This window comes from Aethalodelphis obliquidens, unplaced genomic scaffold (genome assembly GCF_003676395.1).
Source record: "Aethalodelphis obliquidens isolate GAN/ISIS:26980383/991018 unplaced genomic scaffold, ASM367639v1 scaffold24, whole genome shotgun sequence".
Lineage (NCBI taxonomy): Eukaryota > Metazoa > Chordata > Mammalia > Artiodactyla > Delphinidae > Aethalodelphis > Aethalodelphis obliquidens.
In genome coordinates this window covers 1068092-1095194 of record NW_020837968.1, presented here as the reverse complement: position 1 = coordinate 1095194, position 27103 = coordinate 1068092, and the positions used below count along the sequence as shown (strand labels likewise).

Here is a 27103-nt window from a genome sequence, read left to right as displayed (position 1 = left end):
TGATACATTATTATTAACTAAAGTCAATAGTTTATTCAGATTTCCTTAGATTTTTTTACCTGATATTTTATTTCCTATTCCGGAATTCCGCTCAGAATACCATGTTATATTTGGTTCTCAAGTATCCTTAGGTTCTTTTTGGCTGTGGCAGTTCCTCTGGCATTGTTTTTGATGACCTTGACAATTCTGAGGAGTACTGTTTAGGTATTTTATAGGATCCTCTAGTGGAATTTGTGGGATGCTTTTCTCATGGTAAGACTGGAGTTATGGGTTATTGGGAGGAAGACCACAGAGGTAAAATGTCATTCTCAAGATATCACCTCAAGGATCTGTGCAATCAACATGATTTATGACTTCTCTCTCCTTTTTTCTTTTTTTTTTGATTTATGACTTCTGATGTTGACCTTAATCACTTGGGACGTGGTATTTGTCAGGATTCTCCACTGTAAACTTCTTTTTGTTCCCTTTCTGTACTTTCTTCTTAGGAAAGAAGTCACTATGCACTGCCCACACCTAAGGAGAGGAGAATTATGCCCGCCTCTGGGAGAGCAGAGCATCTACATAAATTACCTGGGATTCTTCCGCATGGGAGATTTGGCTTTTCTCCACTGTTTATTAATTTATTGGAGTATTTATGTCACTATGGAGTCATGGATATTTATTTTGTACTCTGGGTTATACTACTAATACTGCTACTACTTTACTATTTAATACTTACTGTCTAATACTACTTTACTGTTTTGTTTCTCAAGTTGTTCTAGCTTTGGCCACTGGGAGTTCCTTCACTCGGTCCTGTTCTCTTTTATCCCACTCCCTATCAATGTGAGGTGCTTTACTTCCTGACTTTCTGGCTCTGCAAGATGTTCCAGACTTGTCTTGTGTATTTCCTGCCCCAGTCCTACCATAAGCCATTGCTCCCGTGAGCCCTGGTTCCTTTTCACTAGAGAGTGGCAATAGAAACCAATTATCTGAATGTAAGGTGTGCTTGGTGCCACTGGAGTATCATTTCTTTCAGGCCATCTCAGCTGATAGAGCACAGAAATATATGTGTGTATATACACATTTCCTTACATATATCTATAGGTACCTTGGTACATATATTAAGCTAAACATGAGTTTATGTTGATGCCTCTAACTTCATTACCACATGGATCATTCTAGCTTCCTCCCCTTCCTTGTCTGTAAATTCCCACTCTAACAGTGAGAAACCTGCCATCTGCCATTCATTTACTTAATTGTTTAAATTCAGTAAATATAATTTAAAAAGTATGTAAAGTATATAGGAGTGTCAAATTCTTAACCCATAATCCTGTAGAAATACCTTTATCAATTTGAGTACACTACTTATGTGCATTTCCTTTTGTCTTTAGTCTTAACACTTTGCTTGTTTCCTTAGGACAGCACCTTTTTCCCCACCCCCTTCTGTGTGATTGTATTATACATTTTTTTTGTGTCACAATCAACATTCTTTCCTGGGATCTTTGCATACAATAAAATTCACTCTTTGTGCTCTAAGGTTCTATAGGTTTTGACAAATGCTCCACTACAATAGTATACAAAATAGTTTTACTACCCTAAAAGTTCCCTGTGATATACCTTTTTCACCCTCCTTTCCTGTCCCCAACCCCTGGGCAATCACCGATCATTTTATTGTCTCTATGGTTTTGTCTTTTACAGGATGGCATATAATTGGAATGATAAAATATGTAGCCTTTTCAGACTAGCTTCTTTCAGGTAGCAAAATTCATTTAAGTGTTCTTCATGACATTTTGTGACTTGACAGCTCATTTCTTTTTATCACTGGATAATATTCCATTGTATAGATGTACCACAGTTTGTTTATTCAACTATTGGACGTCATCTTGGTTGCTTCCAATTTGGGGCTATGGTATTAGTTTCCTAAGGCAGCTGTAACCAAGTGCCATAAACTGTGTAGCTTAAACAGAAATTCATTCTCTCATAGTTCTGGAGGCTAGAAGTCTGAAATCAAGGTGTCAGCAGGGCCCTGCTCCCTCTAAAATCCTTCCTTGCCTCTTCCCAGCATCTGGTGGTGGTCTTCAATCCCTGGTATTCCTTGCCTTGCAGCTGCATCACTCCAAGCTCTGCCTATATAATTACATGGTGTTCTCCCTTCATCTGTCTATAGCTCTTCTCTTCTTTTTATAAAGACATCAGTCATATTGGGTTAGGACCCATCCTAATAACCACATCTGAACTTCATTACATTTACAAAGACCCTGTTTACAAATAAAGTAAACAGGGCACAGGTACCAGGGTTTAGGACTTCAACATATCTTCTTGGGAGACACAGTTCAACCCATGATATCTATTATAAATAAATCTCTGATTTATGATGAAACTGCTTAATTAATACCACTTTTATTGGGCAAAATTAACTTTACATGCAAATGAATTATAAAAGGATTTTTTAAAACTTGATAAGTGCTCAGTGTAATATGTTCATATTTTTCTCTTATTTTTCCTCATTCATTACACTATCCCCACCTTCCACACATTAAACCTTTGGTTTTGAATTGAGGGCTCAGAAATTTCCTCCCACATAGATTTTCCTCATGACATTAGAGTCTGGTTAATATAGAGAGTGGCACCAGAATTGGGCATAAATGTGTTTTCACATTTTCTTGGGACAAATAACTTAGCACTCTTCCCCTACATGAATGTTCAATACTTTAACCTACTTTTCTTTCACAAACTGTGTTTGTTACTTGGGGCACCAAAAGATTACTCTCTTTCATTATCAATTCAAAACAATGGTTATAAATTACTTTGTTGTAAATGTATTATTTGTTGTGTTTATTAATATAATATCATTCTTTATTTTCTTCTTATGATTTTGCCATAACAGTGAAATTGGAGGAAGGAATGTACTTAGTCATCTAGAACTAGGTTGTTGATATTAACACCCTTTATCAGTCTTCTAGGGTTTCCTTCCCAATTTAATAAAAAGCAGTGACTCCTCCGAAGTTTTCCAGCAATGTGTTAGGTAAGTTGTCATATATTCCCATGCCTTCTTTTTGTTCTCAGAAAAGTTCTATTACAAGGGAAACTGAAGCCAGTGTACTTAGAATAATAACAGTATGGGACCAAAAAATAAGAAAAGGCATGGCAGTAGGTATGGGCATGACTATTCAGAGCCAAAATGTTTTGGCTGGAGCAGAAAGTTTATTGGTTCTACAGGGAAATCAAGTAAGATTAGTTGTCCCTAGCCTCAAGATAGGATAATTAATACATATTTAAAAGTTTACTGTTTACTCACTCATTTCTTCATTGACTCCTTTATTCAACTATTAAGTCTACATGCTTGCTACTGCTCAGAGGATACAGTAGTAAACAAAGAGACCACAATCCTTGCTATTGTGAAGTTTATATTTTAATGGGGTGAGACCAGATAAGTCTCAAAAACCAAATAAGTACAATATGTAATTATAAGCTGGCAGTAAGTGCTTTGGAGAAAAGCAAAGGATGAGAGACAGAGAGCAGTTGAGCCATGAGGATATCTGGGTGAATACCATTTTGGCAAAGAAAATAGGGGCAACTAGTCCTGAGGGAGGAGTGTGCCCAGAGTGTCTGAGGTATTGCAAGGTGTCCAACGTTGCTGGACTGGATTAAACAAAAAAAGAGCAAAGTAGGAGAGGTCTCAGGGGTTTTGTTATCCATATCTCGAGTCCTACAAAGTAGCTATTATTAAGCCAATTAAGACACCTGAGACCATGGTAGCTTACGTGATATACCTAAAACACAGCTACAAGGTGATACAACTGAGATTTAATCCCAGACCTGTCAGGTTCTAAGCCTCATACCAGCTCACAAAAGCCAAGACATGTTAAAACATTCAGGAATTTTGCAAGCCAGTTATTAAACTGCTGGTGGCTTCAATGAGCAACAGTGGAAGTAATTGCATCACAGAAATTGGCAAACACTACAAATCAGGGTGGTATTTTTTTCTTTTTGAAAAAAATTAGTGCTAGATAACTGAGTGTCCATTTCATCTTTAAAACTTTTCCAAATTAAAAATGTTTACAGTTTCAACTGCTATTCCACTCCTGTGACTAATATCTGCAGAGGCAAAACTTGCTCCTATGTAACCTAGATTAAACTTTCTGTGGTCTTTTTGGTTCTTCACATAATTGTGCTGATAATTCCCAAATGAATGATTCTTTTCTCTGAATCCAAAATTCTTTGATCCTTAAAATAAGTCCACTGTAGGCAAATTAGTGAGAGCAGAGTGCTAATGAGGCTGGGTTTATTGTTCAATCTCAGTATGGTTCTGTTTGCTTCGCACAGAGACCAAGTGTATACAACGAGTACTGGTCAGTCTGATCTGCTGGTCTCAAATTTGTCGCGCTGAACAGAAGGAGAGAGAATGGAAATAGCTCTTAGCAAATCAAGCATCACTACTGGAAAAATCAGTTGTGAGTTAGCAGCAATAACTTTTTCATACAGGGAATTCATTATTTTGATTTCATATCTGTCTATAATTTTAGTGATCCTTCCTTTTAATATAAAGAACAAATATTTATATTCAGCATTAATTTTTAAATAAGTAGAGTCAGGACATTCAGATTTGGGCCCTGGCCCATCATTAGTTAATTGCATATCCATGAATGCATCTTTTACGCTAATTTCTCACTTGTAGAATGAGGGGGGTAGATTATATAATTTCCAGGTTCCTGTGAGATCCACGTTTTTTGATTCCATGATTACTCTAAGTAATGGAATCATAGGCTTGGATAAGTAAAGAGTGTTTCTTTTTAAATTAATTTTTTTATTGGAGTATAGTTGATTTACAATGTTGTGTTAGTTTCTGCTATACATCAAAGTGAGTAAGTTATACCATATACATATATACATCCACTCTTTTTCAGATTCTATTTCCATATAGGTCATTACAGAGTACTGAAAAAGAGTTCCCTATGCTATACAGTAGGTTCTTATTAGTTATCTATTTTATATATAGTAGTGTATATATGTCAATCCCAATCTCCCAGTTTATCACCCCTCCTTTTCCCCTTTGGTAACCATAAGTTTGTTTTCTATATCTGTGATTCAATTTCTGTTTTATAAATAGGTTTATTGGTACCATTTTTTAGATTCCACATAAAAGTGATATCGTATGATATTTGTCTTTCTCTGTTTGACTTACTTCACTCAGTATGACAATCTCGAAGGTCAATTCCTTTAGCTGCAAATGGCATCATTTTGTTCTTTTTTATGGCTGAGTAATATTCCAGTGTATATATGCACCACATCTCCTTTATCCATTCCTCCATCAATGGACATTTAGGTTGCTTCCTTGACCTGGCTATTGTAAATAGTGCTGCAATGAACATTGGGGTGCATGTATCCTTTTGAATTATGGTTGCCTCCAGATATTTGCCCAGGAATGGGATTGCTGGATCATATGGTAGTTCTATTTTTATTAGTTTTTAAAGAAATCTCCATACTGTTCTCCACAGTGGCTGTACCAATTTACATTCCCACCAACAGTGTAGGAGGGTTCCCTTTTCTCCACACTCTCTCCAGCATTTATTGTTGTAGATTTTTTAAAAAATTATTTATTTATTTATTATTTTTGGCTGTGTTGGGTCTTCGTTTCTGTGCGAGGGCTTTCTCTAGTTGTGGCAAGCGGGGGCCACTCTTCATCACGGTGCGTGGGCCTCTCACTATCACGGCCTCTCTTGTTGTGGAGCACAGGCTCCAGATGCGCAGGCTCAGTAGTAGTGGCTCATGGGCCTAGTTGCTCCATGGCATGTGGGATCTTCCCAGACCAGGGCTCGAACCTGTGTCCCCTGCATTGGCAGGCAGATTCTCAACCACTGCGCCACCAGGGAAGCCCCTGTTGTAGATTTTTTGATAATGGCCATTCTGACCGGTGTGAAGTGATACCTCATTGTAGTTTTGATTTGCATTTCTCTAATAATTAGTGTTGTTGAGCATTTTTTAATGTACCTCTTGGCCATCTGTATGTCTTCTTTGAGAAATGTCTATTTAGATCTTCCACCCATGTTTTGATTGGGTTGTTTGGTTTTTTATTTTTTTTTATATTGAGGTGCATGAACTGTTTGTATATTTTGGAGATTAATCCCTTATAAGTTGCTTTGTTTGCAAATATTTACTCCCATTCTGTGGGTTTTCTTTTCATTTTGTTGATGGTTTCCTTTGCTGTGCAAAAGCATTTAAGTTTAATGAGGCTCCATTTGTTTATTTTAGTTTTTATTTTCATTACTCTCAGAGATGGATGAAAAAAGATATTGCTGCAATTTATGTCAGAAATTGTTCTGCTGATGTTTTCCTCTAAGAGTTTTATAGTATCCCGTCTTATATTTAGGTCTTTAATCCATTTTGAGTTTGTTTTTGTGTATGGTGTTAGAGAATGTTCTAATTTCATTCTTTTACATGTAGCTGTCCAGTTTTCCCAGCACCACTTATTGAAGAGACTGTCTTTTCCCCATTGTATATTCTTGCCTCCTTTGTCATAGATTAGTTGACTATTGGTGTGTGGGTTTATCTCTGGACTTTCTATCCTGTTCCATATCATTTTTCACAGAATTAGAACAAAAAATTTTATAATTTGTATGGAAACACAAAAGACCCTGAATAGCCAGGGCAATCTTGAGAAAGAAAAATAGCTGGAGGAATGAGGCTCCCTGACTTCAGACTATAGTACAAAGCTACAGTAATCCAAACAGTATGGTACTGGCACAAAAACAGGAATAAAGATGAAGAGTGTTTTTGTAATTCACCCTGTATGACACAGCTTTCATTAGATTATGCTGCAACAATCAAACTCAACATCTTAGCAGTTTACAACAACAAAGGTTTATATTTTGTTCCCACCGCATATTGCGGGCAGGTTGACTGTAACTCTACTTCATGTATCTTCATCCGGAGACACAGGTTGAAGAGGTAATCCCTTTTTAGAACTGGTGTTTTCACAGCAGAGGGAAAGCGCATTGGTAGAACCATGTCATGGCTTCAGTACGTATGTGACCTATGTCAGTCTGGCTCATATTTAATTCATCAAAGCAGGTTATGTGGCTAAGCCTGATGTCTTTGAACCAGGTATATATTAAGGCAGAAAATATTTGAAACAAATAGTATGGTCTGCTTTACTTTTCCTTTGTTTCCAACTTCCAGAGGGCAATTTCTATACAAATTTATTTAAATAAACATTAAGGATGAATATTAAAAATGTACTGACATTGACAAACATTTCAACAAATATTTATTAAGCAGTTAATATGAGCAAGGTAATGACTATAGAAAATACCATTGTTCTCCAGGCAAATTTACATTGTAGCGGCCTGGACAGATGTATAAAGGCTGTTCACACATTGTTGTCAAAGAGAATAATCACGCTTTAAAGTATTGTCAGAGATCTGTGCATGTATCTAGGCATTCTTTTCCGATGTAGATAGAGAAAATTTAGTCCAAAAAATCAAACTAGTCTTGTGATACGAAGAAAAGTTTTCTGAAAATAAATATAATCAAGCTTGCTTTGAAATCATTAACCCTACTAAAATTAATTATATTTTGAGGTTAAGTTCAACTCAGAATTTAGGCAATAGCATATCCGGTTTGTATATTATAAATTCCTAGTTATCTCCATCCTCATTTCATTTACTGATATCATTAGAAACTTGAAAGGAAAAACTGTTTCTCCCTCTATTCACCAGTCTTCTCACACCCAACACAGTCAACACTCTGGTCACCAACTGTGGGGTAGTTTTGCCCTCACCAAGCAATTCTCCAATTCTCTGTGCACACCAACTGGGTGTCCTACATTTCAGCTAAATTCTGACGCTGTCTACCTGGGGCTAGCTCAGACCCCACAGGTTAAGGGCTCAGTCCCACTCCCATTTCCCCCACTTCAGACACCAATTGCAAGTCTAGGTTGTCACCTGTGCTTCTGACTCGCTTGCTATAAATAAGAGGTTCCCACAACCACTTCCTCAGGTTTGATAATTTCCTAGAGTGGCTAACAGAACTCAGTGCGAAAACAAGTTTACTCACTAGTTTACTGGTTTATTATAAAAGTATACAACTCTGGAACAGCCAGATGGAAGAGATGCCCAGGGTAAGGTGTGGAAGGACGGACTTGGAGCTTCCACGCCCTCTCCAGGCGAGCCACCCTCCCAGCCCCTCCATGGGTTCATCAACCCAGAAGGTCTCCAAATCCCCACAGTTGGGTGTTTTTATGGATGCTTCATTACGTAGGCATGGTGATCAAATCATTGATCACAGGTGATTACCTCAACTTCCTGTCCCTGTCTCCTCCCCAGAGGTCAGAGGATGGGGACGAAAGTTCCAACCCTCTAATCCCTTGGTTGGTTGCCCTGGCAACTAAGTCCCATCAGGTGTTTATCTAGGGGTTTTCCAAAATCACCTCGTTAACATAAACACTGGTGTGCTTGAAAGGGCTGTTGTGAGTGACAAGGCACTGCTTTCACCTTTATCACAGGAACTATCGATATTTCAGGAACCAAGGACAAAGACCAAATAATATAAAAATGATGTTCCCAGGGCTCTTAAGAAATTACAAGAATTTGAAGACCTATGTGCCAGGAACCATGGATGAAAACTTAAAAAAAATATTTCTTATTATATCACAATGTCACACACCTCTGTGAGAGGCTGGGTAAGGAAAGAGAAGAGAAATAAAATGCAAAGCTTTACATTTTAAGTATCAATACCTGAGAAATGCATCAAACTCACTATTATAAGAAGCTATTATTAAAAGATAAACTGAACCATATTAAAATTTTAAGAGTTTATCTGAGTAAAAATAGATTTGAATGCCAAATTGCACAGTCAGAATTTGGAAATACTGATTGCACTATTTATGAGACCTTCTAAATTTTGGTACACTGGACAGTTTAAAACTTTTGGTGCCCTGAATTATATAGCCTTTGGGTAGAAACAGCATCAGAGTCTGCCTCCAGACTTTGGGCTTGATGAAGAAAAACATTAATGCAAATATAATGGGTAATGAGAAATCAAAAAATATAATCAAAGGAGAGAGATGCAGTGGGAACCTCATCAATCCAGCCTGTGAATAGGTTCCACCTGTGAATAATGACCTATTGCTTAAACCATAAGAAATAAAGGTATTAAAGACTGTGTATCACCAGTGCATGTGCTACAAGTATAATTTCAAATATCAACATACTGTATATTCTCAAAGGGAATTTGTTGTGAGACTGGTGAATTTCAAAGAGCCATGAACTTTGGGAATAAACTGACTTCCAAAAAATCTAAATATCATACTGACCATGTATGCTATTAAGCACATTTCTCTAAGGCTTTTTTTTCCCTCAATAGGTAATCATGAACACTGGAATTGTTTAGAGTGAAGATTGTCACAAAGATATATCTCATTAATTCTTAGGGTCAATTGTGTGTATACCATCAATATAATTGTTTATTTTTTAGGTGAAGGGTAGTTTTTATTATGTCCTTTTCCTGGGAAATATTTCACTGTTTATTGATCAAAGCTGATGAATTCATATTTATGAAGGCAACATTTTCTTATGTAACTCTATTTTCTTTTGCTATTTTATGGAATATATGTAACCATATTTTGCAAACTAAATTGGTCAGTGAGATTGTGTGTACAGCAATGGTTTACACAATTTAAAGTGTAAAATAAACACATGGGGGGTCATTTAAATAATGGATTTTTTGTATGGGTTCTAAATCCAGATGTTGTGATTCAGTTATTCCTGGTGGGACCCAGGAATCAGGTTTTTTCTTTTCCTTAAAAACAAACCCCACATGACTGTGATGCATGTCTTTTACAGATTAGACTTTGAGACACTAATCCATAGTTTAACAAAGTAGGAGTTGGTAAATGATTGATTCTTAAAGTGTGGTGAAAACTGGCATGAGGGAAGAAGCGGGGAGAGTAGGGGAGTAACAGGGGTAAGAAAAAGGTGAGAAGCAGCCAAGGGCACAGTGCATTTGGGACCTATTAATAGAAAAAGGGAACGGGGGAGTGACGTGAGATGAGGGGCTGTGGGCAGGGTGCACATGAGAAAAGGCTTTAAGTGCCGCAATGGACAGTGATTAGATAGTCACAGGTGCCCAAATGTTTTCACACCGTGGTCCAAAGAGAAAGGATAATACATGCACACCACACTTACCACGTAGTCAGGACTGTTGGCAGCAAGGGTGGCCACCTGGTGGCCTGCGGCTCTAGCACCCCTGTAACCTACTCTGGGCACACGTTTGGGAGGTGCCAGGAAGGACATGGGAAGCCACTGAGGGACTTGAAACAGGAACACTGACATGGCCACAATGAGGAGGTTCTGGAGGGCAAGGCTGTTAGGTAGGAGACCTCGAATGAAATGATGGGGACCTGAACGGTGTGGTTATAGTAAGGAGGAAGAAACAAGGGTGGCTTAAAATATTTCGGGGGGAAATCAGCTTCATGTTTGATGAGAAATGAGAGAGGGAAAGGGAGTATTGTGAAGGATGACTTCCAGGCCTCCAGCATGCCCACCTTAAATAATGCTATGATGTCATCGACTGAAATCATAAAGGCAAAGAAGAAAGTAGGGTGCATACTTACACTTTTTTTTTTTTTTAATGCCTACAGCACCAGGTATTCCCAGACGGTCTCCCACCCAAGTACTAACCAGGCCCGATCCTGCTTAGCTTCCAATATCAGACGAGATCCCGCGCGTTCAGAGTAGTATGGCCATAGTTGCATACTTACACTTTAAACCTGTCTATTTTGAAACGTAATTGGGACATTCAGGTGAAGATGTCCATCAGGCAGTTAGAGACGCCCCTCCAAAGTTTAAGGGAGAAACTCAATTACGGATAAAGAGTCAAATCCTCACTTGCTAATTCAGTAACTACCATTGAGCCCACACTATGGACTATTTTCCATGACAGGAACAGGGCACACAAATATTTGAGAGAAGTTCTATAAAGTATTTTCACATTGTGTATCAAAAGCCTTAAATAAGAATGTTCATACCTAACAACCTAGAAACTCTTTGAGAAAAATAATAATTGAAAATTAGGGCAAAGATTAACATGCCAAGGTAGCCATAACATTTGCATATAGTGGGAAATTAGAAATAACTTTAATGAAATCAATCAAGCACATTTGTACTAAGAAAATGTTTGAAATATAAATTGTGTTGCTTTATGCTCTGGTATCTAGAGATGCTTTCAAAGACAAAATCCAGTAACCAAAATGAAATTAAAATAATTCAAATGTTTCCTGGGCTCTCTTAAGAAAAAAAAAATACAGAATATAATACACAGAAAAACTGCAAAAAATACTTTCTCCATTTTTATGTTCTCAATATCTCTGACTACTTCCCAAAGTCCAGTCTCTCAGCCTCCCCAAAGCTCCTTTCTTTTGAAGTCCTCATAGGCCCCCCTTTCTTGCCTCTTGGAAATAAATCTCTACTCTCAAAATTCCCTGTCCTAGATTTTCAAGTTCCATTTCTCTCTTTTTCCATTATATTAATTTTGCATCACAAAAACCCAGGAACAAAGCTGCGAGGATCAAATGTTTCATAGTGGTTAGGGGAGGGGTAGGGAGGATGAGCAAACAAAGCCAAATTTCCTCTAGTGAATAAGGAAAGAGGGAAAGAATGTCAACACTTATTCAGAAGTTAACTTTTGCCTCTCAAAAAATTGTAAGTGATAAAAAACCCATGCGGGATGTCAAATTGTATAGCATGTACAACACACAGTATGTGATGTAAAAAATAGGCAAAATTTTTAATCACCGTAGAATAGTATTTGTACTAAAATAAATCTTATTTCAAAATAGTATAAGTATTCCAACAATTGTGGGCTTAAATTTTAAGTCACAGAGCTTCTGCTAACAGAAGGAGCTATATAGGGAAAAAAATATTAAATAAGTATTTGCTGTTTTTAAGATGCTAAAAATATATACTTATTAGAGAGAAATCAGTTTCAAAAATATGTAAGAAATGAGAAATAGTTTATTTCAATTGTAAGGTGAGTGACCTTGAACCATTTTACTTAAACTCTGCATTTTCCATCCCTGCAAAATGGAAATGGTGATTATGTCCAACTGCATTGTAGTATTGCGAGGACTGAATAAATTCATGTATGCGCGACATCCACTCTGCTCTACCAGTAGCTGAGGTCTTAACTTCAGATTGACAATCAAACTCAAAATTCACCATAGGCTTCAGCAAGCACCAGTTTTGGTTATCTTTAAGAAGGTTTGCAGAACAAGCATCATGGCACACAAAACAACTTGGCAGTAGTCCCATATTTCCTAGGTACAGCTCTCAATGTCCTGGCCATCCTGCACACTGGGTGTGTGGCATCACCAGGGGCAAAGTTGACTAGACACAGCTTCAGCCCAGGGTAGCCATCGGCTCTGAGGTCCTTTCAGCTTTTATAATGAGTCCTGTGCCTATACCCTCTGTGGGTCACATCTCCCCAGGTTGATGTGAATAGCCCCCGTGCTCCAGGACAGCTCCATTCCATTAGTTCCCAGTTACTCATAGACAGCTTTAACGATGATTACAAGTGCTTAGTCTGGGACATGGGATTCTCACTTATCTTGCATCTGATTTAGATGCAACTATTCCTCATTTGCTGCTGCAAGACTAAAGGTCGAATCTTCAGGCGTGCTTTACACAGACACATAGTAAGCACATAAAAATCTTACAATCATTGCATTTGTCTTTCAAAAATGGATAAATCAAGTGTTCATTATAATACTATAATTATTTTAAAAAGAGAACAAGGAAATCCACTGCTTGGTTGACATATCTTTTCTTCCTTGATTTTTTTTTTTTTAAATGATCATTGCTGAAATTAGATGTTCACCCTATGCTCTGTCACAATCCTTTCATTTCTAGTAAAATTTAAACCTACTCTGTCCTTGAAAGCAGTTTGTGTTGCTGGTCAATAATTATCATGTCATGTAACAATTCAGTGTAGCGGGAGTGAGGGATTTTGACAAGTTGTGGTCTTGAGTGTAAGTGGCTGAAATAGGCTGGGAGTGAAGGCTACTGTAGTGTGAGATTGGTCGTTAACCTGTGAAGGATGATTCTGATCAACACTGAAGTCCCTCTGGCTGGGAAGTGACCTGGATGGTAGTTGGGATAATTGGTTGGAGGGAGTGGAAAGGCGAGGCTCCATGTGCTCCAAGGGCATGGCTTCTAAGAAGATTGTGCAAGGAAATGATGGCTAAACTACTTTGAATGATAAGTGACCATGGATTTGGGGGTCAGAGAGTAAAAAAGAGAGAATTTGGAAAGAAATGGAGGAGTGGGGAGAGCTTGGTCAACTTGGCAGAGGCCACAGCTTCCGGAGAAAAATAGCCAGTGAAACGTTCCTCTCTGTGGGGTGTACAAAGGGTGAGGAATGAGAATGTCAGAGTCTCAATTTTAACTCCTCTGTATTACCGCATTTTAAAGCCTCTCTGTCCCTCCAAACTTTCGGTAAGATTTTATTACCTTTCTAGCCTTGGGGAGTGGAATTGTGAATAATGGTAATAGTGGTGGAACTGAGCTATGAACAGTATATTGTGATTCCCATTTGCCTCCCTGCTGAGTGATGGGAACAAGGGTTTTTGAGAGATCACAGTCCAGAAGTTTTGAGAGGTGATGCTGACTCAGGAGGCAACCTCTTCCCATTTTCACCAGAGGACGAGCCTGCCAGGGAAACACACATGCTGATTAAATAGTGAAGAGAATCATCTACATAGAATTAAAGCTGTCTCAATAAATCTTACTTTTAAGGAATTACTAATTTATTTATTCTCTGAATTAGAAAAGAATCTATTTTTTTATAAAGTTTTCCTGGCCTGTGTGAGTGTCTAAGACTTCTTAGCCAGCACAGTAAAGTCACAGTGTTTTTCTAGAATTAATCTTCTGTGTGATCACAGGTTCTCAGTACCGAAGGACCCCTGGGTGCCATGGATGCCCTCTTAATGCACCACCCAGCCCTGTGATTTTATAAAGAAATCACTAACACAGTTATCATTTTTCGCATTATAATTTTATAAAAATTTTGTTTATATCTGTAATTTAAAGGAAAACCTTATGGTCATCAGATATAATGAATATTTGATTTGATTATTTAACTGAGTCATTTTGTCTCTGGTTCACGGGTAAAAGGAAAACTGTTTTGAATTCTATTAATTTTTTACTTCATTGAGTATTGGACATTTATGAATAAAAGTTCATAAAGATCAGAGAATTCTCAAATTAAACTTAGGTTGATAGATTCATTTATTGTGTAATATTTATATGCTTTTGAAATTCCAAAAATTCACATTGTATCATATATTCAGAGGTCACAGGACAGGTAAAAAGAATTTCTGGAATATAGACTGAATAAATAGGAGTCAATTAAGAAAGAAATGTCCATCGACAGATGAATGGATAAAGAAGATGTGGCACATATATACAATGGAATATTACTCAGCCATAAAAAGAAATGAAATTGAGTTATTTGTAGTGAGGTGGATGGATCTAGAGACTGTCATGCAGAGTGAAGTAAGTCAGAAAGAGAAAAACAAATACCATATGCTAACACATATATATGGAATCTAAAAAAATAAATAAATGGTACTGATGAACCTAGTTGCGGGGCAGGAATAAAGAGGTAGACATAGAAAATGGACTTGATGACATGGGGTGGGAGGGCGAAACTGGGGCAAACTGAGAATAGTAGCATCGACATATATACACTATGGAATGTAAAATAGTTGTCTGGTGGGAAGCAGCAGTGTAGCACAGGGAAATTGGCTTGGTGCTTTGCGATGACCTAGAGGGGTGGGATAGGGAGGGTGGGAGGGAGGCTCAAGAGGGAGGGGATATGGGGGCAGGTGTATGCATATGGCTGATTCGCTTTGTTGTGCAACAGAAACTAACACAGTATTGTGAAGCAATTATACTCCAATAAAGACCTATTAAAAAAAAAAAAAGAAAGAAAGGTAGACCTTGATGATAAAGAGACTGACTTTGGTAAACCCTAAGTTGGGAAGATATAATAAAGTTGGTCCTAGCCCTTTGAACAGTAGAGTAACTTTAACCTACTGTAACCAACCTGGTATCTTCTCCAAATCTCCTGATGCAATACCTGACGTTTCTCCTCATTGTTTGTTGCTTTTGCTAGTTCAAACTCTCCAGAAGGTTCATTTATGAAAAGACAATTCCACGTTAATTCATCAATCCATCAACATAGATTTACTTTCAGTTTCTTAACTTAGAGACTTGAAACAACAAGACCTAAAGTAGATCACCTGTGGAGAGCTTGGAAAAGATTGTAAGCATAAGAAACTGGTTATCGTGACCCCTATAGTGGGGACCCTGACTGACCCCAGTGCAGCATGGGGATACTGACTTCTCATTGTGAGAAAGACAGATGCTAAAGAAAGATGCTGGAGGCAGTAATAAGGCAAAATTCACTCATGCTTAATTTATCTAAGTCTTGTCTGAAAATTCTAATTTTCACTCTACTCGTGAAGGAAAAAGAAATACAACTAATCAAATGATCCACCAGGAATTGCCTTCCTTCTTAGTTATACAAACTTGGGTAAAAACAAAAGAAGGGGATTAAGAGGTACAAACTTCCAGTTATAAAATAAATAAGCCATGGGGATGTAATGTACAGCAGAGGGAATATAGTCAATAATATTGTAATAACATTGTATGGTGATGGATGGTAACTAGGTTTATTATGGTAATCATTTCATAACGTATGAAAATATTGAATCGCTATGTTGTACAACTGAAACTAATATAAAATTCTAAATCAGTTAAACTTCAGTAAGAAAACCAAGTGCAAAAAAATAGAAATTTGTTACATTTAAAGATTATGTTGCATTTAAAGGTTATATTCTATTCTTAATTTTTTGAGGAATCTCCAAACTGTTCTTCATAGTGGCTGCACCAGTTTACATTCTCATCAACAGTGCAGTAGGGGTCCCTTTTCTCCACATGCTCTCCAGCACTTGTTATTTCTTACCCTTTTGACAATAGCCATTGTAATGGGCGTGAGGTGGTATCTCATTATGGTTTCAATTTGCATTTCCCTGATGATTTGTGATATTGAGCATCTTTTCACGTGTCTGTTGGCCACTGTATGTCTTCTTTGGAAAAGTGTCTATTTAGGTCCTCTGCTCATTTTTTAATTGGGTGGTTTGTTTTTCTGATGTTGAAATGGATGAGTTCTTTGTATATTTTTAGATATTAACCCCTTATCAGATATATTACCATATGAGCTAGCTATTCCACTTCTGGGTATTTACTTGAAGAATACAAAAGCACTAATTCAAAAAGGTGTATGCACCCCTATGTTCACCACAGTATTATTTTCAATAGCCAAGATATGGAAACAACCCAAGTGCCTAGTGATGGATGAATGGATAGAGAAGATGTGGTATATATACATATGATGGCATATTACTCAACTATAAAAAGAAATACAGTCTTGCCATTTGTGACAACGTGGATGGACCTTGATGGTATTATACTAAGTGAAATAAGTTAGATGGAGAAAGACAAATACCATATGATTTCATGCATTTGAGGAATAAATAAATAAATAAAACACATAGATACAGAGAAAAGAATAGTGGTTACCAGAGAGGAAGGGGACAGAGGGAGAGCAAAATGGGTAAAGGGGGTCAACTGTATGGCGATGGATGGAAACTAGACTTTTGTTGATGGGCACACTGTGGTGTATACAGAAGTCAAAATATTGTTGTTCACATGAAACTTATATACTGTTATAAACCAACGTTACGTCAGTATAAATAAATAAATAAACATTTTTAAAAATTAAAAAAATAAATAACGGTCATATTCTGAAGGGCACTTCCACTTCTGAGCAAGATGGAATAACAGGGACTGGAATTACCCTTTGTCTGAAGCAATTAAAAACTTGACAATATATATAAAATAATGGTTTTTAAGACATGGCTATCAGGTAATAAGGGACAGTCATCTCCAAGTAATAAGAAACAAACAAGAGAGCCCTAATTTCTTGAGCTTACGACCTCGAGAGAGTTTCCAGGAAACAGCATTGGGTGAGGGGACCCAAGCTGAGCCCAGCAAATCACTGAACTGAGGGGGCAAAGGGGGCAAAGCTGAGACTCTGCCAGAAAGTATTCTCAGTATAAAGTTCTTGAGAGGAGATTGCTGCCCAGAGACAGAGGACCAGAGACATATGCAGAGGCTTCCTATTGCATATTCAGCTGAGTTCGGATCAGCTCATGCATGTGAGGAAACTACCCAAGACCCAGAAAAGAATATGACCTGAAATGATGGAAGATAATAGCACCCAGCACTCACAGAGGACGGAGAAGAGTACCTGTCCCCACCTGCCGGACTAGATAACCTCATGATTGATGGGACATTGGGTAAACAGAGGAACCTGCCTCAGTAGTGGTATAATTAGCTCTGGACTCCGCCTACTCTTGTCCTACTCAACAAATCTTAAAAGCAAACCTGAAAGGATTAAACTACTTCCAAATAACTGTATCACAGAACAAAGTTCAAGAATATATATAGGAGGAGAAAAATAACCAGTACCTAACAGGGGTAAAGTTCACAAATAAAAGAGGCATGCAAAGAAACAAGAAAGTAAGACCCAAATGAAGAGAAAAATCAATTGAAACTGATCATAAACTGACACAGATGTTAGAATTAGCAGATAAGGACATTAAAACAGTTACCACTGTATTCCAGATGTTCAAAAAGTTAAGTAGAAATGTGGACAGTATGAGAAAAGATTTAAGTCAAACTTAAAGAGATTAAAACAACAATGTATGAGATGAACAGTACCCTGGATGGGGTTAGTGGCAAATTAGACATTGAAGGAAAGATTAGTGACACAGAAATAGAAACTGTCCAAAATTAAACAGAGAGAAAGAGCATTTAAAAAGAAAGCAAAGCAAAACAAACAGAAAAACAGAGCATCAGTGAGCTGTTCTACAACTTCAAGAGGTCTAATATATGTATAATTTGAGTCCCTGCAGAAGGGGATGAGGAAAAAAAATACTCGAAGAAATAATGGCCAAAGTTCTCCATGGGCCAAACTTTTCTAGTGGATGAAAACTGTAAACCTACAGATCAAACAACAACCATCCCCCCCCAAAAAACAAAAAAAAACCACCCAACAAACTCAAAATTCCCAAGCACAAGAAACATAAAGAAAACTATACAAAGGCACATCATAATCTCTTTGCTCAAATAAGTGATTAAGAGAAAAATCTTAAAAGTAGCCAGAGGAAAAAAAGACACGTCATACAGAGGAACAAAGACAAGACTGTCAGCAGATTCCCCCTGGGTGAATAGGTAACTAGTGAGCTACTGATGGCAGGTTGATTATATTTTACCACTTCTGAGGTGGAGGGGGCGGTGATTTACTCCCACTGACATGGACAATTATTCTGTTCTTGGGTTTTGTTCCTCCTACCCACCATATCTATCAAAGCAACACAGTCTCCATAGTCATCATCGTGTTATTCTATCCAAAATTGTATCCTTCTTTCCTCATTTCTATTCTATTTTGTATCGGGAATGTTGTTTAGGGTTAATATAGTTTAGATCATGGGTTACAAAAGGTCAGGATATAATTTTCACTGGATGAGGAGAGAAATGGCCATCAACCAGTATGGTAGGCAACCCTAAGATGGCCCACAGTGACCCCCCCGGCAATATTCGTCATTGTGAAATCCCTTCTTCTTGAAGGGACTGAACCTGTCTCCTAAGGAATAAAACAACACAAAAACAATGGATGTCACTTTTGAGATTAGATTACAAAGAACTGTGGCTTCTACCTTGGGTGCTTTCTCCCTTTCTCTTGCCTGCTTGCTCTCAGGGAAGCCAGCTGTCATACTGTGAGCTCTTCTGTGGAGGGGATCACATGGCAGAGAATTGAGGCCCCAGGATAAAAGCCAGTGAGGAACTGAGGCCCTCAATCCAATAGCATGCAAGGGACTAAACTCTGACAAAACCACACAAGTGAGTTTGGAAATGGATCCTCCCCTCATTAAGCGTTCAGATGAGACTGCAGCCCCAACCTAATGAAGGACCTTGAGTCAGAGGTTTCCAGCTAAGCTTTGCCTAGAGTCCTGACACAAAGAAACTGTAAATTAAAAGATGTTTGTTGTTTTGGAGGTGATTTGTTATGCAAAAAGGGATAACCACTACACTCATAGATCCTGGAATTGGAGGATGCGGTGAATGACGAGAATATGAGGAGAGAGCATTCTGGTGTTTTCTTTTATAGGAGGAATAACTTCATTCTGTTAGGTGAGAGTATATTGTTTTTTGTTTTATTTTTTGAAGTTTAGGCATGGAACAGTGATGCATGTTGATGGCCAATAGGCATGCATATTATTACACGGGTTTTGCTGAACAACAGTATTTGAAAACCCTTTTTCTATGTAGGCAATTTCCCACTTTGTAAGTTATCTCTTCCCAAGATAAGAGTCAGACTGCTTGGTGGCTAGAACACAAGGCAGGAAATCTAGACTCTGCCAATCAGACATAATATATGCATGAAACTTGGATTTGGAAGTGAACAGATGAAATGGCAGCTCTGCCCAATGGAATTGGTGTAACATATTCAGGCAAGCATGATGTGATGATGATGGAGCTGTTTGTTTTTTCTTCAGACGCAAGTGGGCGGAATTCTGGCATCCAATACTGAAAGTTACCAAGACACAGAGAAAATGGAGTTTCCCTTAAAACATTCCTTGTGGGATGGCTGCACACTTCAGAGTCAAGACCTCTGCTTTCAAGAGAGGCCCCAGGCTACCCAATATTCTTTAATAAAATTCTTTTCTGCTTAAAATAGTCAGAGAAGACTCTGTGGTAGGCAACTAAAATCCTTTTCCTGGTACATTATAACTTATGGAATGGTCCATTATTTTCCCACTGACTTGTCATTATACCTCTGTATATACGCATGGTTCTAAATGAAGGCTGTCTCTTAAGTTCCACTCTTCTGTTATCTTCCCCTGTACTACTACCATATCATATTAATTCTTAGAAAGTTTGGTATGCTTTACCTATCTGTTTCTGAAATTACTGAGCTAAAAATCTTTCACATGGTTGGCAAAAGGACGTGGAAAATTATCTTTGTCATTTCATCTATTTTTGATCTTTCTAAGCTTTGTTTTGTGTGCCTACTAGTTCATAATTTTATCTTTCTGGTGAATTATTTTATTTATAATTATTCTTTTTTATTCCTAATAATGCTTTTTTTAAAATTTATTTATTTGATTTATTTTTATTTTTGACTGTGTTGGGTCTTCATTGCTGTGTGCAGGCTTTCTCTAGTTGCAGTGAGTGGGGGCTACTCTTCGTTGCGGTGCGTGGGCTTCTCATTGCGGTGGCTTCTCTTGTTGTGGAGCACGGGCTCTAGGCGTGCGGGCTTCAGTGGTTGCAGCACTTGGGCTCAGTAGTTGTGACTCGCAAACTCTAGAGCTCAGGCTCAGTAGTTGTGGCACACAGGCTTAGTTGCTCCGTGGCATATGGGATCTTCCTGGACCAGGGCTCAAACCCGTGTCCCCTGCGTTGACAGCCGGCTTCTTAACCACTGCGCCACGAGGGAAGCCCTCTAATAATGCTTTTTATACAAAATCTGTTTGGTATTAATTTAGGTACACCAATTTTATTTTGGTTCATAATTTTCTGAGATAACTTTTTTATTCTTTCATTTCAACCTTTCTGTATCACCATGTTTTTAGGTTAATTTCTTGCACAGAAACTACAGTTAAATTTTGATTTCATATTTAATTTGAAACTTCCTATCATCTAACTGATGATCTGAGCTCATTTATATGTACTGTGATTATTAATATATTTGGGTTTGTTTATGTCATCCTATTTTGTGCTTTCTGTTTACCATGTTTTTTCAGAGTCTCATTTTCCTTCCCCTCCTTTTATGCACTATTTTGGGTTGATGCAGTTTCTTTTATTCCTTCCCCACCCCCACCTTCTGATTTGACAATATTATTTTGTTTCTATTCTTTTAGTGTTGTCCTTACAATTTAAAAGGCACAATCTGATTTTTTTAAGTCTGAAGTTAATAAATATCCCTGCACTCCTATTGAATAATATGAGCATCTTATTTTCTTTACCTCTGACCACAATGCTAATATATTGTATGTTACTGTGTATTTTCCTTGCATCTCCTTCATCTACACCCATCAATTTACTATTTTGTTATTATTATTATTATTTTGTTTTTTTGTTTTTTTTTTTTTTTGTTATTATTTTTAATCCAGTTAGTATTTATGTATTAACAATTTCTTTGCTTATCGAAGCTTTTGACATATTACCTCTTCCATCTGATTTCAGTTTTCTTCTTCCTTCTGTAGTTGGGCCAATAAATGGGAAACATCCTTCTGAAATGTCATTATTTTCTCCTTAACTCTTGAATGGTATTTTATCTTTGACTCTATCATGTCTCTGTCTTCAGGTCACAGTTTTTTCTGTGGAGAGTTCTGCTCTCACCCTGATTTTGGTTCCTTTGGAGGTTCTTTTTTCTTTTTCTGGTTGCTTAACACATTCTGTTCATCTTTGGTATATTATGATGTTCCTTGGTTGGGCATTTTCTTTAAATATTTATTTTATTTGTCATGCTCAAGACTTTTTGGGCTTCTTGAATCTGAATTTTTACACCTCTTATGGGTTTTGAGGAAATCTGAGCCTTTTATCCCTTTAAATACTGTCTCGCATTCTCTCTTCTCTCTCTGTACCCCTTTTAAATGAATACTGGAGCTTTTTCTTCTGTCTTTGGAACCTGCTAACCTCACTAATATATTTTTTCTTTTTCTTTTCAGCGCTGTTTAATTTATTGATTTAAATGTTAGTGGCTACATTTTCCTGCCCAAGAGATCTATTTGCCTTTTAAAAATGTACCTATTTTTTAACACAATATATGATTTTTTTTGTATTGCAATTTCAATTTCTTTTAAGATATATAATATATATTATATACAACTGTATATGTGTATGTATAAAATACATGTACAAATGAAAAGACAAATAAAATACAAATATGTATGTATATATACATACATGTATAGTTATTTTTATCGAGTTATGTAAAAGTTGTATATGTTGGTCTGTTATCTCAAGAGTTGGGAATTTAGTCTCCTGTTTATTGCTTCTGTAAACTCATTGCTTTTTTTTTTTAATAACTCATGATTTTTTGTGTGTGTGAGACTCTTTGAGAGGTTTTTAAAAATTTTTTTATTCAGTTTTATGTATTTTATGAGAACATTTTGTGACCTGAGTTAGGGGAACTTCGCTCTGAATACTCTTTTATTTGCTTTTGCCAAGTGGCCAAGTGCACCACTGGCTTAGAACCAGTTTTTTTTTGCTCTCTTTCTTGTGTGTGTGTGTGTGTGTGTGTGTGTGTGTGTGTGTGTGTGTGTGTATTTGGGGGAAGGGGATTGAAGATCATATGGCTACTGTAACCGGGCCAGGTGCACAGTCCTGGGGTTTGATTTCTTGGAGAGCAAGTGTGCAAGGACCCTGGCATCCTTAGCTTCAGTGTTGCCCCCCAACACCCACAAACCAACAGTGGGGAAGATTATTTGCTAGGCCTTCTTTTCACAGAACACCTTGGTTCCAAATCCCCAGCTGCTTTCCTTGCACATTAAAAACCAAGCTCCTGATGTGCAGGATCCACTTTCCCACTTCCTCGCTCCCTCCTGTAATCCACCAGGACAGACACAGTGTCAGTGTACATAATACTCCTGCTGGTTTGCAGCTCCTCCTGCCTTTGTGTCACCTGGTGATCCCCCTTTCCTTCACTTACACATTTAAATAACTTTTGTTTGATTGGATTCAGTATTTCTGAGTATTTATAATGGAGGGGGGATTTTAAGTTTATGTACATTTGACACTTGCAGAAAGTAGGAGTTAATTATCCATTTATCGAAGTAAAATTATCCGTTAAAATGACATGCTATCACAGGAAACTGTGTTTCTTGTGCCTGGCTCCCTGGCAGTAAATGTAAGTACATTTTTAATTGTAATGGACTCTAATGAAGAAAGAATCCTTCTTTAAAATAAATACTTTTCAAAATAAGGGATGAAACTAAAATACACTGTAAACATTAATCATCTTTTTTTATATATATGCCAGTCTCACAGGCAATTCAAAATTGGCAACTTCTGTAAGTTCGCATTTAATAGGTCCTAAGTAAAAGCAATAATTTCAAGAACCAGAATGACAATATCTTAAACCTTAATCAGTAATATTTAAATACCCATGTAAGATAATACATTTCTTGAACAATATACTCTTTAAAAACTCCATTTGAATGCAGATATTAATAATGAAAAAGTTGAAATATGTACGAGAGTAGACATATATGTCTTTTTCTTCCATTCTGATGATTGAGTTTTACTTTCCTTATCACTGTGGGCTAACAAACAGAAGACATTTCTTTTTTTTTTTTAACATCTTTATTGGGGTATAATTGCTTTACAATGGTGTGTTAGTTTCTGCTTTATAACAAAGTGAATCAGTTACACATATACATATGTTCCCATATCTCTTCCCTCTTGCGTCTCCCTCCCTCCCACCCTCCCTATCCCACCCCTCCAAGCGGTCACAAAGCACAGAGCTGATATCCCTGTGCTATGTGGCTGCTTCCCACTAGCTATCTACCTTACGTTTGGTAGTGTATATATGTCTATGCCTCTCTCTCGCTTTGTCACAGCTCACCCTTCCCCCTCCCCATATCCTCAAGTCCATTCTCCAGTAGGTCTGTATCTTTATTCCTGTCTTACCCCTAGGTTCTTCATGACATTTTTTCCCCCTAAATTCCATATATATGTGTTAGCATACGGTATTTGTCTTTCTCTTTCTGACTTACTTCACTCTGTATGACAGACTCTAGGTCTATCCACCTCATTACAAATAGCTCAATTTCATTTCTTTTTATGGCTGAGTAATATTCCATTGTATATATGTGCCACATCTTCTTTATCCATTCGTCTGATGATGGGCACTTAGGTTGTTTCCATCTCCGGGCTATTGTAAATAGAGCTGCAATGAACATTTTGGTACATGACTCTTTTTGAATTATGGTTTTCTCAGGGTATATGCCCAGTAGTGGGATTGCTGGGTCATATGGTAGTTCTGTTTGTAGTTTTTTAAGGAACCTCCATACTGTTCTCCACAGTGGCTGTACCAATTCACATTCCCAACAGCAGTGCAGGAGTGTTCCCTTTTCTCCACACCCTCTCCAGCATTTATTGTTTGTAGATTTTTTGATGATGGCCATTCTGACTGGTGTGAGATGATATCTCATTGTAGTTTTGATTTGCATTTCTCTAATGATTAATTATGTTGAGCATTCTTTCATGTGTTTGTTGGCAGTCTGTAGATCTTCTTTGGAGAAATGTCTATTTAGGTCCAGAAGACATTTCTGAGTAGTTTATTCTAGCTTGTAATTACATTAGGGATTTAATATCTCAATATTTCCTTAATTTTCCAATATTATTTGGTTATCTATCTTTTCAAATTAATGTTCTTGATTATTGAAAATATCTCACATTCAAAATAGCCTCAAATTACATGATAAAGTTCCATTCAATTGACTTTTGTATCAATTCAGTCATCAAAAATTTATGACATTGTTGGATATTAGTTCATGCTATTATCTTTCTATAGTAAGAGCAGAATTAGTCAGAGGGTTCATATCTATTTATATTGGTCTTTTCTGTTCCCAGAGTTTTTGGTTAACATGGCTAGTGCTAATAACTAGAGCACATTCCCAGACAACTTGTCTTTATTTATTTAACTTTTAGATTACATATATATGTATAATGCATAATATTATATATGCAACCATGTTTTATTACATACCAGTCTTTCCTATCCTATCTTCTCCTGGGAAGTCTGTGTGAGATCAAGACCTAAGACTGTTTTACTTGACTCTTTGGGTGGGGAGAGTAACTTTTCCCTAAATGGTATGAGTGATATACTCCAAATTCTTACAAAACCACAAACTTCTTTCAACCTATTGGCAGGATGTAGGAGTCTTGATTCCAGTCCTTTTTTCAGTGTCTGTAGATGCTGTTCAGCTGCCCCCTGGCCTCCAGCCAGTCCAAGACCTGAGTGAGGGTGGCACTGGGTGGTGTCATCCGGGTTCTGAATGTCTGACTCCCACAGGACTGAAGTTGGAAGCCAAGGAAATGTGTTAAGTCCCATTAGGCAGACAAGAGCAAGGGTCAGACAGAGAGTAGGGAAGACTGAGAGCAACTTGGGATAGCCAGAAGGTGAGAGCAGCTGAACCTGGGGTCACAGGGGGTAGGGGGGAGGATCTTGCCATAGGATAGAATGTCGTAGGATGCAGAATCTTTCAGCCGAATCATGGGACCAGACACTCAAGGACTTTACAGTCTCACTGAGTTTGTGCCTCATCATGTTAAGTGCTGTCGGTTGTATTTTACTTCTAATGGCCCAATTCCAAGCCTCCATATCTGTGGCAGTGTGCCATGTAATAACTGTTATGTATTTCAGCAACTTTGTTTTAGTCACCCTCCCTTCTTCCACCTCCATGATTAAGACTTGTTAATGGAAATATCTGTTGGATAGAACAAGATTGTGAATTAGATTTTCTTTTTTTTTTTTTTTTTTTTTTGCATGCAGGCCTTTTCCTTTTTTTGGCTCTCCCGTTTCAGGGCCCCGGCTCCGGATGCACAGGCTCAGCGGCCATGGCTCACAGGCCTAGCCGCTCCGCCGCATGTGGGATCTTCCCGGACCGGGGCACGAACCCGTGTCCCCTGCATCGGCAGGCAGACTCTCAACCACTGCGCCACCAGGGAAGCCCTAGATTTTCTTTTAAGTGCAACATATGTCTGAGATCTAATCTTAGTTCTGCTTGAGACCAGATGTACCTAGGATGCTCCTAGTAAATACTGTGTCTTCATAAAGCAAAGCCAGCCTTACTGAGAAGCAAGGCATTGCATAGCTGGAAAGGGGTTTCTTTTGTCTCTGCCGCTGGCTCTAAGAAAGATGGCATCTGAACTCTTTTGAGATTTTTGGTTTTCTCCTCAGACAAGATAAGATATAGACCTTCATTAATGCATGGAAGAATGGGGCTTTAAGAGTATGAACACCCGACTGGGGAATCTGAGTCCCAGAACTGCTTAAGTTATAAAACGGGTCCCCAACCCCCGGGCCACAGACCAGTACCGGGCCACACAGCAGGAGGTGATCAGTGGGCCAGCAAGTGAAGCTTCATCTGCCGCTCCCCACCGCTCCCCATCACTCGCATTACCGCCTGAACCATCCCCCACGACCCCGGTCCGTGGAAAAATTGTCTTCCATGAAACCGGTCCCTGGTGCCAAAAAGGTTGGGGGCCGCTGCTATAAAATACAGATTGCTTCATCTTCTTGGATTGTTTTTTCACATGCAAAATGGAGGCATGAATAACGTTCTTAGGAGTAGTAACAAGAAACACTTTTCATAGAAGGTAAGAGCAGAGGGTTTTCAGCCAGGCTGCTGGGGCTGAAGCTTGTCTCCACCACTTACCAGATGTTTAGCTTGAGAAAATTACCTTTCCAAGCCTCAGTTTCCTCATCTGTAAAATGAGACTAATAATGATACTTACATTAAATTGTTTATTGTTTTTATGAAGTTTAACTGACATAAGATTAATGATTTAGGACAGTGCCAAACAATGCCTGGCACATATTAACCAGTAAATTTTAATTTCTGCTTTTATTATCCAATGAGATCACTGAATTTCTTTTATATTTTATTCTGTTGAAACTGCCTTGCCACAGATTCTGAAGTCTCCAGGTAAGAGGAGAGTGATAGACCTCGGGAACACAGCAAAGTGGTTTAATTTTGAGACCCCACTTATCTGAGCTTGAAACGCAGGGTTCAAGGACCGATTTCTCCCAGTAAACAAGTCTCTTCCTTAATTGACTTCCCTTCTTTGCTCTCCATTCCTAATAGGTGAATTTGGTTCTGTCTGACCTGGTAGCCTCAGTATTTGGATTTTCTAATCCTGTAACATCGAGTCTCCATGATTGGGTCACTGAATCCTGTGGCTTGATTCTCTACTGTGAACACTTGGGC

General features: G+C 38.0%; 1 protein-coding gene and 1 pseudogene across 1 annotated transcript in view; one reads left to right on the top strand and one right to left on the bottom strand.

The window, feature by feature from the left end:
- Nucleotides 1-27103, top strand: part of CRB1 (crumbs cell polarity complex component 1) — a 268288-nt gene that overhangs the window by 47249 nt on the left and 193936 nt on the right. The window lies entirely within an intron of this gene.
- Nucleotides 10610-10728, bottom strand: LOC113628683 (uncharacterized; annotated as a pseudogene).